The following is a 638-nucleotide window of genomic DNA, read 5'->3' on the forward strand; positions in this document are numbered from 1 at the left end:
GGGCCCCTGGGAGACTCTCCCGGGCTAGGGTTCAGAAGCTGGGCTTGATCTGCGTCCTGCAAGCCAGCCGAGGTTCCGGGCCTTCATGGGGGCCAATGGAGGGTCTTTCCCCCGGCCTGGCCAGGATTCAGAAGCAGGGACCGGGCCCGGGGCTTGAGCTCAGTCCGGCAGGCCACGAGTTCCATTGGTGGCCCTCTCCCCGGCCTGGCCTAGGGTTCGAAAAGCTGGGACTGTGGCCGGGACCTGGCCCAGGGCCTGAGCCCGGTCGGGCAGGGCCCGGTGGTGCGGGAATACCCCTCCGTCCTGCAAGCCGGCCGGGGGTCCGGGGCGCCCGGGACAGAGGATCCATCGGGGCCCCGGGGAGGCTCTCTTCGGCCTGGCCTAGGGTTCGGAAAGCCGGGATTGGGGCCGGGACCTGGCCCGGGGCCTGAGCCCCGTCCGGCAGGGCCCGGTGGTGCAGGAATACCCCTCCGTCCTGCAAGCCGGCCGGGGGTACGGTGCGCCCGGGATTTAGGGTCCATCGGTGCCCGGGGGAGGCTCTCCCGGCCTGGCCTAGGGTTATGAAAGCCGGGACTGGGGCCGGGACCTGGCCCGGGGCCTGAGCCCCGTCCGGCAGGGCCCGGTGGTGCAGGAATACC

The sequence above is a fragment of the Lissotriton helveticus genome, chromosome 12 (genome assembly GCF_964261635.1).
Source record: "Lissotriton helveticus chromosome 12, aLisHel1.1, whole genome shotgun sequence".
NCBI classification, from domain to species: domain Eukaryota; kingdom Metazoa; phylum Chordata; class Amphibia; order Caudata; family Salamandridae; genus Lissotriton; species Lissotriton helveticus.